This window comes from Lepisma saccharinum, chromosome 2 (assembly GCF_977018435.1).
Source record: "Lepisma saccharinum chromosome 2, izLepSacc3.1, whole genome shotgun sequence".
NCBI classification, from domain to species: domain Eukaryota; kingdom Metazoa; phylum Arthropoda; class Insecta; order Zygentoma; family Lepismatidae; genus Lepisma; species Lepisma saccharinum.
In genome coordinates this window covers 62,051,112-62,063,478 of record NC_139230.1, presented here as the reverse complement: position 1 = coordinate 62,063,478, position 12,367 = coordinate 62,051,112, and the positions used below count along the sequence as shown (strand labels likewise).

General features: G+C 38.4%; 1 protein-coding gene across 6 annotated transcripts in view; it reads right to left on the bottom strand.

The window, feature by feature from the left end:
• The window catches only part of Ptp99A (Protein tyrosine phosphatase 99A), a 1,182,303-nt gene that overhangs the window by 493,756 nt on the left and 676,180 nt on the right, over window positions 1-12,367 (bottom strand). The window lies entirely within an intron of this gene.

The window sequence follows — 12,367 nt, the reverse complement described above, 5'->3', positions numbered from 1 at the left end:
ATAAGACTCTTATACAAACATAGTTTGCTGTGTTGATTTTTATCTTGCGTATAAACTTAATTTTGCTAGTGGATGTCCAGATACTTAGATTCGTGCACCATATATGTGAGGTTTAAATTCACTGGTGATATGGAAATACTGAATATATATGTTGTAGTCAGTAGGTGGCAGGGATTATATAAGTAATTCGCCAACTCCCATAATGCAAATCATTCATGTAAACTAAACCAGGAATAACTGCAGAACAAACTACGAGCAACTACCGAACTGTATTCAATACCACATTTCTGTGTGAGTATATTATTAAACCAATCGTTCCTATGTGCAAATTAGCGAGCTATCTAGAACCGCGTGAACACTGAAATCAGCTTCCTTTCATTGTTCGAGACTACTAATTGGAAGATTGACGTCATTCGAGTAGCACGCCTGATGGGATTAAGTTCTGTTCCTACAGCAAAATGTGCACGTGCAACATGGAAACAGTCAGAGCATTACCAATTAAACAAATGCACATTTAGATCGGAAGCAAAATCTCCGAGCTCCTTAAGAATTCTTCTCTGCATTGTACCCACATTCTATACTATATTCCGGGAATCTGTGGAGCAAGGGGAGAGAAGGAGAGAAAGCGAATGGGCGGAACTGAAGCAGTACACGCAGGTGCAAAGGCTGGTAACTGCAGTCGCTCCCCCCTCTCACCTCGCAATCGCATTCCCTCGCACGTGTTCACTTGTCGAGTCGTCTCGCGTCACTACTTGCGCAGTCTTGTTTCATTTCGCTCGCTCCAAAGATACCCGGGACAGAGTATAGTAGTGCATCTGAGTGCATGTACAGTCACCGGAAATAAAAATGGAACACCTTGATCCTGAAATACTCGCTTCTTTGTAAGGCGTTGTGTGTGTTGCCTACCTCTACGGCGGAGGTAGAAGTTACCATTGAAAATTTGGCTATTAAAATCCACTTATCGCCGTAGAGTTAGGCAGCACACACAACGTTTTACAGGAAAGCGAATATTTCAGGATCTAGGTGTCCCGTTTTTATTGCCGGTGACTGTACGTCCCTAAAATCCCGAACTCCATTCTTCTTCTCGATTCGAGAATACTAAAGAAGACGATACGTGTAATGCTTCCGCCGAGCGATGACTCAGATCAGATCCCAGCGCGTAAGTGTGCGCGTGGGAGTGCGTGCGTGCGCGCGCAGGATGCGAGAGGTTTTTTTTAGTTTGAAAATATTTCTGCGAGTCGATACTTAAAATCTTATAACGGGAAGCCCGAATGGCATTTGGTACACACAAGCTCACCAGGGGAAGAAGAGGACAAAGACGATGAAGGCGCCGAGGAGAAGGAGGAAGCGACAAAGATAGGACCAAAAAATAAAAGTATTATGGGATCGGGAGGGTGGGGGAGAGGAGAAGAAGGGTGGGGCCGAACCAGATTCATAGCATGCCATCCCTGATCCGAGTTCCTGGCTCCAAACTCATCGCAGAAGTTATTCGCCGAGGCCAGGCATTACGACTATGTGCACCAAGTAATCGTGTTTCGCGAAGTCAAAAATCGCCGATGCTTTCTTGAGTACGGCCATCTCGCCCCCTACATTTACAAGGAAGACCCGACACAGATGTTCCAAGAGAAGTTGTTGTTGTCTATCAACTTGAAGACAGAGCCCATCGATTTTCCTGAGGAAGCTATGAAGCAATCGCCATTAATCCACCAAGAATCGAACGAACTTCAAATCACAAAGCCGCGAACCCTCTCGAAATTTGGAATCCTGGGGGGTAAGGCGAAAAGTAAATGGGAGGAAGGAGGTGCGAAAAGAAGGGAAAAAAAGAGGGATGCAGTCGCATCTTCAAGAAGATGTATGTTGTGGAACGCGTCGAGTCTGCAACGCTCCTCTAAATGGATGCCTCTTCAAATGGTGGCGTGTCGAAATCAGGCATTTTCTTGTCGACCAAAAAAGCATTCACGATAAATTTGAGTTTTCATCCTGAGGTAAATGCATGTATATACATAATAAAAACAAACTTTTTAAATTTACTTTGAAATACAATCACTTGTGGTTTAAAACGTCATGTGAAGAATTGATTAATAGGATCGAAAGACTATGGTAAAAATGTTTATTTAGTACTACGATAAAACTAATTGTGTTCTTTGTGAGTGTCTCTTCATCAATTTCATCACATCATCAACTTCGCGATTGGTCAAAATTGACATAAAATAAACCAAATCAAACAACTTCTATATTTCTTTAAACGAACGATACCAGAAAACACTTAAAAATGAAGTTAGATTGAATCACAATAATCGTATTAGACGTTAAAGGCATAAATTATTATTTTCTTTAAAAAATAGTTATGTAACATTTAAACATATTACTATAGAATGTGAAATTGGGTAATAATTATAGCAATCCTATCACAGGTAAGTGGTTAGTATATTAATCACGCAATTAGCCACTAATATTCAAACAGTAAAATTTTTATGAGAAACAAAACTGGAGAAATTCCATAAATTAATATGTAATTTCAAAGGAAAACGTAATATTACAACGCTTCACTTCGTTCAAGAAATAACATTCTTCCATAAATTGCACTCATAAAAACTTGGTAAATTACTTCAAATGTTATTTTGTTATTTGGCGTCGGTTTTGTTCAACTTTCGGCTAATCGCGACGATGAGAATGAGCGATTATATAAATGTTCGTATGACTAACAAAATGTGTTGCTGCATCATAACTTTTACATTAAATTCAGGGTCGATCCTCGCTACTGGCATAAATAATTTGTTCACCTAAAGAAGAGCCCCTCTCTCGAAACGTAGTTTTAGAAGGTTAAAAATATAAGCACTAGACAAAGTAAAAATTTCAATTAACATTACGTGCATGCTATTATGAACGTTTCCCACACTTTTATTTATATTCAGTTTGGGAAGCCAGATAATAGCGCCGATGAGACACTATGGGTGCACTACATGATCATCAAAAGAAAAGCTGTTTGTCAGGCCTTGCCCTCAAAGGGCTGTTGCGCCACAAAGTTTAATTACTTATATTTTTCTCCTATACGTAGGCATTACCACTACGGCATGTGGCTGGGCAAGTAGCCTCTAGTGATGACACAAATAACAATTTCTTATAATAAACAAAACAAACTAATCAATGCAACATTTAACGTTAATCAAAGGGTTCTGGGTTCGATATCCAATCCAGGCACATTGTACAGTGTACAGTGTTTGGATCCCATTTTAAACTGTAGGTCCAATCTTGATTGGCGTAAGTGAGCATAAAGTGAACTTATTATATTATCAACCTTTTTTATGGAACGAAAAATCGTAAATATTGATATTTACGACATTTTTTTGCAATAAATGTTCGCGCAAAATCTATATCAAGAATAACTATGCAGGAAAGAATGTATTTATTTTTGGTTATAAAAGTGTATTTTCTTATGTGTTAGGGATGACACTTGTGGTTGGTCGTGTTATACTGTTTGTATGTTTGTCCACGTCTGCCTGTTTTTGGCACCGTCGTAGTTTCAAAGCCTCTCGTGCAGTAAGCAGTATGTTTACTGACTGAAATGAATAACGCAGTTAATAAGTAGTAAAAAAGAACTAAATATCTCATTCAGTAACGGACTTTTCTCATATAGGAATTAGGTTCGTAAATCCATATAAATAAATACACGTGGCTAAGTCCATAAAAGAGGGATATTATTAATAAAAGTGGACTATCACAGAAAATGGTCGGACTTCTTTCGAAATATTCAGGGAATAGGTGGAATCTCTGTGATGTATAGAGATACCAAACATCCTATGTTTTGGAAACTGGTACAAATAGAAAAAGTGAACTCGAACATATAAAATCCATGAAATATCTGATATAGCTTTCCACGGAAAAGAGGGGAGAGGACGAAGTAAAAGAAATCTACAGTCTAGTTCGCAATCACAATATTTTTCCATCAATATCTCGACCATCTATTGTCTTTGCGTTTTTACTAGTGTGTTCCTGAAGTTGGAAGTGTGTAATAAATTTCGTTCATCCTTTTCATGGACGGAGAACAGCACAAGAGTTTGGAAAGTCCTGACAAAACTCGGTCGGTGCGTCCGTGACTGTCTTCCTCGTAGCTTGGAAAGTTGGAGCCAGAGTTATCTGACATCGAACCTTTCTCTATCTCTCCCTCCACCACCTTCTCCTGTCCTTACTTCTCTTGAACCTCTCTTCGGCATCAACCCTCACCCCCCCCCCCTCGCAACCCCACCCTTCGCTTAGATTCAGCAAATCTACTCGATTGTCTCATATAGACAAAGTTTCTGCTTTAGCTATTGGAAGGATGTCAAAAGTTGAAAGAGTGTCATACGGTGTACCCTTTTAGGAGAAACCTTGGGTCTCATTTATTATTAAAACTGTTCCACAAACTCTACTCTCCTAAGTTCTTTTGAATCGAACATAGATTGCCAATATGATGAATTTTGTGTTTATTTTATGGATGAAAAGCTTCGAATATTAATTACAAAATTCAATATTGTTGCACTTTCTTGCCTAAAAAATAAAGCCTTCAACCAACGCTCACACATACACACACATTTACCCTCTTACTTATATTATTTACACGTGTTTGTATTTATATTATTTATATATAAGGGCCGGCCCCTGTGGCGGAGTGGTTAGCACATCACGCTACGACGCCAGGGGTCCCGGGTTCGAATCCCGGCCTGAGCATGGATATTTGTGAGTGTCCATTCATGATTGTCATCATATCGTCACTCATCCCCATCTTCGCAAATTAGCCAAAAGTGGCACAATAGGCGAAATGAAATAAAGCAAATCAATCAATCAATATTTATATATAAAGAAGATATGAGGTACTTCAATTAATTCTACTTTTTGTTTAAGATCATGTTTCAGGTGTGTCTCGCAATACATTGGACAATAACAGATATCTCAGAAGTAACTATTTAAGTTACTGAATCTACAATTACGTGATGGGGCCTATTACGAGTGCAAACTTGGAGAGATTCTTTATGTAGTGACATGCACCTTTTTGCTGTATGAGTTATACTCTTAGTTCTTGTACTATGAATGTTCGAACCCCCGGAGGGAATTATGAGATATGAGATTTACTATGTGAGATTATGTAAAGGGATTAGATACTTACAAAATTGCATGCCCGCATTTGATCTGTGTGTAATGATCGAGTATTCAACTTAGTTGTTATCGGTTGTTGTGTTGGCTGTAAAAGTACAATGAAAATGTACGACTGTAATTTATAAATTTGAAAGTAAATTAGAAGAGAAAATTCATACATGGAACCTACGATAAAGTATACTAGGATGTAATATACATCGTAGAATACATATATTAGAAATGATGACCGTTGATATACACATTTAAAAAGTGTTGACTACATGTAAAAATAACCCATACTTTCAAATACAGTTCTGCTACGATATCATAACCACTAAGTAGGATTTTAATTTCCATTACCGACACAACATTCTCCGTGTTCGTTGCAAAACTGGTTGGTTTGAGTTCAAAACTATGCTTTGCTGTGGTTCTTTCCATTCATTTTATGGTAAAAAAAATATCTCATAAACAAACAAATGCGTATTTCTTTGTGGTGTTGTGCCAAAAAGGTACGATAATGAAGGGATTTTCCATATTTTACAAAATTTTAGTCGCGATGAAATTTTTGGTGAAAATGAAGAATGGTAAATGTTGAATGAAGGTGTGAGATGCAAATCTGGGGTATCATGGAATTATAAACACGACATGTTCGAGATATTTGAAATATAGATGCGAAAGGGATTAAATATTCACAATATTGAACTTTAGGTTGACCGGTCAGACTATATCTACATCGAATATGCGTCTGACACCTATAAAAATAAAAAAAAAAGTTCACCTCTAATTTGAATCCACCAAGGCAGAGAGACAGACAGTATGCCTAAGTAAACAGTGGCAATTTTAAATCCACGACTGACCTTTGCGAGTGGTTTGAGCCTGATCGATGTGGCTTCCAGACAGGTTCCGCGTCTGCTTGCGTATCGTCAATTGGGAAATGAATGTTCCAGCCCACACTCCATACAGAAAAGTAAACGCATCAATTATATTTTATGCACTTTATGTATTTGATATTTTTAACTGCTTGCTTTGTTTCGTTTTTTTTGCCAGTTTTAATTTGTTCGTGACGAATGGGATGAATTCATGGAAAAGAGAACAAACACGAAATAGGGGCACACGCCTCGGGACTCGAACCCACAACCAAGGTTAGAAAATTCACTGTGATCGGCAACCAATGGTGGCTTTATGGAGTTTAAAGGGTCAAAAATTCAAGCTCTTGCTCAGATAGGCTAATTGGGACTAGACCTACAGTTTAAAGTAGATTCTGAAGCACTATATAATGCACTTCCACCGAGGATCAAACTCAGGTAAAGGTCGAGTTTCTCGTTTTTAATCAATCAAAAATCTAATACTAAAAGCTTTAAAGCTAAATCCCATCAAGTGATACACAGTACTTTTTTCTTATATTTAAAGGGGCGAAGTTTTTATTATTCTACCATATTTATTCTTTAGGGAAAAGGGATAATGGTAAAAGATAGTGATACTTCCATACTGAAAATCATAGGAAACGGACACCCCGACAATAATTTAGAATCACCTTGTGTGTATGACATTAAAAATTTTATACATTTTTTTAATGCACTGATTTTGCGTTATTACTGACAAATATGTGCAGATAATTAATATTTTCGAAGCGTTAAAATTGAATAAATATAGATCCTTAGCACCTACAACTTAAAGAGAAATAGTACAATTCGAACGGATAAACGGCGTCCTAAGAGATCCAACTAACATGATTTTAGGCAGGCCCCGTGGTCGATCGCGTTAAGTGGCGGACTTTGGATCTCGCAACCTAATTTCCAGGGTTCGAGTCGCTACTCCGGGCATGGGTTTCCATTGTGAGTTTCGATTCATAAATTTCATCTAATCATCACTCATCGTTATCGTCACGATTAACCAAAAGTACCAGAAAAACGATGTAATGTAACAAAAATACAATATCATGATCTTACAGTTGCTGAATTTGAACTAGTCTAGTGACATTGGGAATTGTTAGACGTTATTTGGCGGTAACAAATTTTGTTCTCCTTTGTACGGCTTAATGTACTTTCTTCTTTGTTTACTTGTTTTACAAATTTAGTTCTAAGCCCACTTTTTTGTTTAGTTTAGCGTTAACGCAGCTTGATTTACAGTTTAAAGCGGGATAGAAACCACTGTGCCCCCACCGGAAACTGAACCTGGGTCTTGATTACATGGGGACACATTACTTCTTGTGTACATAAGATGAGTATTAATTTGCATGGTAAAGCTGGGCCATCGCAGCGGCTACACTCTGTCCTGGTAATCTCTGGAGCGAGCGAACGAAAACAAGCCTCTGCGCAAGTAGTGACTCCAGAGGGTTCGACCAGTGAATTCGTGAGAGGGAAAGCCAACTCGCTTTTTCAACTTCTCTTCCGTTAATCGCTGCCTTGCTCCACAAATCCCAGATACAAGAGTGTAGCTGCAGAAATATGCTTTGCCGGCAATTGAACTCTGAACCTAGGATGACTTATCTATTTCTAAAACTTCAGGTAAACATGCTTCTCTCATCTCCGATAGTCACAGCCGTGGTCACATTGAAATGCCGAACTAAAATAAAGGATTTGGGTTCTAGGGACACGCTGTCTATAAGACCTACACGAGATTAAGGGAACCAGAACACGCAAGCAAAGGTAAAATCACAGGTCCGAAGTTCGTGTTTGCTACTCATAACCCATTTCTTTCGTGCCTTTAATACCTGGATACACGCCTTCAACGTCGAAACAAATCTTTCAGAAAGAGTTTTATAATAAATCGAGCACAAAGAAAAGCAAAAATACTCACGCTCGCAGTAAGATTTAGATTAAACTCAACAACCGTAAGTAAAGGGAGAATAGTATGAACAATTACTGTAGCGAGCAACTCCTAGAGAGATTTCACTTTTCCCCGCACACACAATTAAATACTGCAAGGGCTTAACTTCCTGCATTAATTTTTAAGGTTTCAGGCTTCTTTTTCCTGGTGTTCAAAATTCGCACATAATTAGGTAAAAACAGCAGAAACTCGTGAGATTGAAGGAACGGAGACGATATTTACATACATAGTTTTTTTGTAATTTTCCTACTTTACACCTCTATTCTGCTACATTAGGCTGATCGCTACGATGAGGGTTGATGACAAATAGATGAAATTGATGAAGGGACTCTCACAATGTGTCAAGAAGAAAAAAATACACTTAACATAATCATAGTTTATGATGCGACTAGGAATTTTTCGGTTCCATTTTTTTTAAAGAAGTAAAATTTTAAGTTTTCAAAAACAATCTGTAACTTACAGATTATAAAAAGAGGTAGGGTATAGGAATGTTATTATTATATTTAAAAGAGAGGAGAGGCAACAATGTAGTCTTCGTATTTGCCCATTTTAAAAGCACCCTTCTTGTGTATTACCACACAGTATGTACGCTATTTGCAAAGTTCCAATGCTTATTTCCACTATTTTCATTATAGAGTAATTCCACCATAATGTAAGGAGAATTTAATTACTTCCTCTTTATATCCACGTATCCAACTGTATTGCTATTGCTTTTATTTTAATTTTCATGTTTCATTATATTAGTAAATAGTAGTAATGGAGGATTGTATTTAACAGCTAAGTGGAATACAATGCATTACAGCCTTAATTTCTCCATTTAATCAAAGTCGTAAATACGAGGGTTAAGTCATAAGTCATGGCAACTATTTTTTTTCCTCGCGAACAGGGGACAACACGAAAAATCTAAGACAAATGTTTGAAAGTGTATGGAATGTACCTTCGAATGAAGCCACCAGATGAAGTCTGGATGCAGGAGACTCTCGTAGGGAAGAGGCAGAACACAGGACATTGGACAACAGTGTTTTATTATGGCATGAACAACAAGTACACAAGACTAGACTGTTTAACAATCTTCAAAGTATTCACCCAGGTTATCCACTGTCCGTTGCCAGCGATGGGGCAGGCGCTGAATACCATCCGCTGCATGTGCAGCACTAACGTGTGCCACCTCTCCCCGAAATACTGTTACGATCTCTTCTTTGTTGGCAAACCGTTTCCCACGCAATGGCTTCTTAACTTTGGGGATGAGATCATAGTCACATGGACTTAGATCAGGAAAATAAGGCGGGTGTGGAAGAACCTTCCATCCCCACCGCTGTAACCGACGCCTAACAATGTCCGCCGTGTGAGCTGTCGCGTTATCGTGTAGGATAATTTTCGAACGCTGTCACTCACCGACTGAACTTGCGTGCGTGCTTACTACCCCACCGTTGTTCACATACACCATCTGGTAGCTTCTTTCGAAAGTACATTCCATACACTTTCAAAAGTATATCTTAGATTTTTCGTGATGTCCCACGTTCGCGAGAAAAAAAATAGTTGCCATGACTTATGTAAATAAAATAATATAAGCTCATATAAAAGTTTAGAAGTGTTTATAGGGCGACTGGACAAACACATGTATTTATTTACACAATAATAGCAGCTAGTAAATAACTAATGTGTAAATAAAAGCTATTCATTGCCTCATGTACTGAGACCTATTGACTCTACCATAGAGTACCTAGAAAAGCAACATGGAAAGTTCTTGGGAGACGAAATTCGTCTGAAAAGCTATACTAAGCTGTAGTCGTGGTGTGCTAGACTCGCAATGTATAGTTTCGGTTCTCTGAGAAGGCACGGTTTGTTCTCTTGTTTTGATCCCTACATCAATTCCATTTCATCACAATCTGTTCTCATCGTCGGGATTAACATACTGAGGAGAAAAGCGACAAACATAAGAAAAATACCGTATAGTGGCTTACTAAGATGGCAGGGAAGGAATCACAAGACTTCAGAATAGGTAAAGGAATCAAAGAATCATATCATTAATATTTATCGTTTCGATGGGTGAATTATTACATATATTCACAAATGAAATTCCGACACACAACAAAGTTCTCCTGGGAAGTAGGAAATTTGCACAAAGTGATGGCACGGTAGGAATAGAAACTAGATAAGAAAGCTTATAGTACCCTCAGTACGGGATTATTAGGAACGATAAATATTTAAGATGTAGGATGGAAGAACTGGATGATGTAAATATAATGATGTAAATATCCAGGAACTTCAATGATATAAAGACAGATCGAAAGGCTTTAAGTGAACTAAAATAAAGCATATTAAGGGTTGCATGTGAGGAATGAAAATAATACAAATTCCAACGCCAAACACTGAAAGAAAATATAATCAAACGGCATTTCCACGTATACAGAATGGACGAGAATAGAAAACAGGTTAGGAAGAGAAATAGAGACACAGGTCAAAAATCAACTCTGATACTGCAGAAATTATTGGATCCAGAAACGGCTAGAAACTCAATGACAGGAGATAAGAAGAAGTACGGGAAGTGGACTGATGCTGACCCGACGCTTCGATGCATAAGCGATGGAGAAGGAAGAAAACGGATTATCTGCAAAGCGAAACTACGTCACCAAGATGCAGTTCGATAAGTCTGCTCATAAGGTTGACTTCAAAACAATCTATGCCTATTTTTTTAGCATTCCTCAGGGGAAAAAATATACGCTAAATCTCTCGCATTCATAAAAATGCACAAGAACGAAACAAAACCCAAAAAAATATGTATACGTATACGATCCGGGGGAACCCAACAAACTGGAATAGTTCTGCAGTTGAACATAGGAATTTATGGGGACAATTTATTTCTTCTTGTCAAACTGAGGGAAAGGGAGGGGGAATCTACTGTAGAGCAGTGAGTAACGCGATTCTTTCCGCTGTTTTATTTTTCAAGTACATAAACAGGAGAGGGAACCAAGTTTATTTATTTGGAAGAGGAAATATCAACACGCAGCGGCTACCGAACGGTGACTGATGAATCCATTGGGAGAAGCCACCGCACCCGTGAAATTTCCCTGACAGAAACTGAAAACTGTTTCCTATACGGCATCAGTTGCCTATTTGCTCCCCTCGATTTGCGACCTCTGCTCTCCTCTCTCTATCAATAACGAATCTAGGTATTAAACGCAGGCGAGTAGATAAGCAGAACGACACTCTAGTGGCCATTTTGTCTGGAAAAAAAAAAGGATGTTACACTTTTCTCTCTCTCTCTCTCTCTCTCTCTCTCAGCGAGAGAGTCCACATCACATGGTAAAACGAGGCAAAAAAACAACGTACGCAGAGGTTAAGACCTATGTCTTTCCTCCAGTCAGATCACTAGTCAATAAATATGGAAAATTCACGTATACGCTGCTTGAAAGCGGCATGCATCATTGATGTTGAGATAACTTGCCTCGATTAGACCAGTGAAACCAAAAATAATGCATAGACTTAATGTAACATATGTCAATGAGCTGGTATTCAGTAAGTCCTTCAGATCAGCATATTTTCATATTTCAACTGCACCAGTGGCGGCGATTGGGTTCAAAAACTGGGGAGGGGCAAGGTCTCAAAACTGGGGGGGGGGGCAAGTACAGTTTACGTTCCCTTGGTAGATAAGGTTTAGCATAGTGCGGGGGCAAAAGTGGCAAAACTTTAGGGGGCATCTGCCCCCCTCACTGCCCCTAATCGCCGCCACTGAAATGCAGTAATGCCCGAGATATCGATACTTTACGTGATATTCACCTCCCATTAATATCTGATGGAGTAATAATTTCTCTAAGCTTAACCATTACGGCAGCAATAATTTCTTGTATTGATAGTTGATACGTGCACGGAAAATTGTGGACTGATGCTATTGCTTATTATATCAAATTGTTCTTCGGTTTTGCAACATCCCATTACAAGTGTCACTTTTTCGGGAAAGGGGTGGGTGGTGGTATATCCAACTCGTTCCCTGCCCACGTCGAGACCTCATTCAGCTTTACTCATCGTGTACATACACTATATTATCGTAATAGGAGACTCATGTCCGAGACGCGACCTTCATCCTAAACTAAATATCATTCTTTAATTTCTTACATGCATAGTGCCTAAACATTATAATTTTGATTTACTATCAACTGATAAGCAAATTATTCTAATCAGCTCTTGAGTTGATTTTCAACACTACATATGTATCATGGTAACACTTAAGTCTTGTTTCAATGTTTAATAAAACAATAAAATGCTGTAAAATAAGACACTTAAACGTAACAGTTCAATCTTCTAACGGGGTCTTCTTAAGACAAAGGTTCACAATAAATTATTTCATTATATTGTATTGTACTTCATTGTATTTATTGTGAACCTTTGTCTGAATAAAACCCTGTTAGAGGTGGAAACATTACGT